Below are 1,479 nucleotides of genomic sequence, written 5' to 3' on the forward strand. Positions count from 1 at the left end.
TCTTGAGCCTTTGGTGTGACACTTATTCTAGCGTTACTGATTTGGTTCTGATCGCCTGATCCTGACGTATTTTGCTGTTGGACCTCTGAGCTTGCCTGACCTGTCTTTGGACACCTACTTCATGTAGATTGAACATGAATCTGTCAACAATAGGTGCTTGAGGTCCCTATGGATTATCCTTTCAATCTGATCTTCTGTCAGCTCTGTATCAATCTAGGCTTCAGCATCTGGAGCTCTCTTCGAGCAAACGTTGCATCTTGTCAGCCTGCCTCGGACACCCTAGTTGCTGCTACTACAAATCCACTGTCTGTTTATTTCAATAAATGCTATTTGAATATTCCCACTGTCTGTCCTGCCTCATACTGTGTCACTCTGTTCTGAGTCATGATATAGAATTCTGTGAGGCCACACATCAACATCAATTTACACAACAAATATAATACGAGGCACTTGCAATGAGTTTTAGAAACCAAACAATGATAAAAGAGTGATTTCTTACCCAAACTCTACCTCCAGAAGCACATTCAAAGTGCTGCCAAACATTTCTGACTACACCAAACTAACTTCTTTATCTGGTTATCTTCAAGTCAGTGAGATGGAGCACTATATGGTTGTTTTATTTTTTTATAGTCTTAATCTAGCAAAACCATTGTTAAATTTTTGTATCTGTCATTTCAGACTGAATGACTGTAAACTCTCAGAGAGAAGTTGTGAAGTTCTGGCCTCAGTTCTCAGCTCCCAGTCCTCTAATCAGAGAGAGCTGGACCTGAGTAACAACAAGCTGCAGGATTCTGGAGTGGAGCTGCTGTCTTCTGGACTGAAGAGTCCAAACTGCAAACTGGAAACTCTCAGGTCTGAACAATTTATTCTGTTTTTCAGTCATTATAATAAATTGTATCAGGAGTCCACTTTATATGAAGGTACAGAAGTTAAATGGATTACAGCTTCATTCATTGTTTGATTTTTTCTTTATCTACATAAGTCTATTTACAACAAATATTTAGAATTAATCAATCATAAACTCAATTAAATAATAATTGTTTTGAGTCATATTAGTCTAGACATTTTTCCATTAGAAAATATATCAGAAAACTGGTTTATTAACATTTAGGTAAACGTCTCTTATCACTGGATCTCAATCTGCTTTTGGTGCCTCAGAGCGAGGCTTACCAAAAATCTTTGACAGGAGGCAACAGAGAAAAAGCCCCAATAATTTAGAACAAAACCTGATATGTATGTTTGCCATTCTAGTTCTGATTGAAAACTTAATGCTCCTGACATTCAGAGTGTTTTCTTATAATCAGAGTATCATTCCTGGTTCCACTAGAAGGTTAATAATGTTTCATTGACTATATATGAAACATGTCTGTCGGGTTCATAAATAGGTTTTTTCTTAAGAAGAACTGAAATACACAATTGAAGAACTGAAATTCACAATTCTGGATACAATTCCTGCAGGAAGGAGAGACAGTTGAACCC

General features: G+C 37.2%; 1 protein-coding gene across 1 annotated transcript in view; it reads left to right on the forward strand.

Annotated features, from left to right (window-relative positions):
• The window catches only part of LOC107103701 (stonustoxin subunit beta-like), a 34,333-nt gene that overhangs the window by 9,777 nt on the left and 23,077 nt on the right, over positions 1-1,479 (forward strand). The window contains exon 2 of the mRNA XM_015403500.1: positions 679-852. The gene's annotated coding sequence lies outside the window, so the exon portion shown is untranslated. The remainder of the gene's footprint in view (positions 1-678; positions 853-1,479) is intronic.

This window comes from Cyprinodon variegatus, unplaced genomic scaffold (genome assembly GCF_000732505.1).
Source record: "Cyprinodon variegatus isolate N-32 unplaced genomic scaffold, C_variegatus-1.0 Scaffold1507, whole genome shotgun sequence".
In the NCBI taxonomy this organism is placed as follows: Eukaryota; Metazoa; Chordata; class Actinopteri; order Cyprinodontiformes; family Cyprinodontidae; genus Cyprinodon; species Cyprinodon variegatus.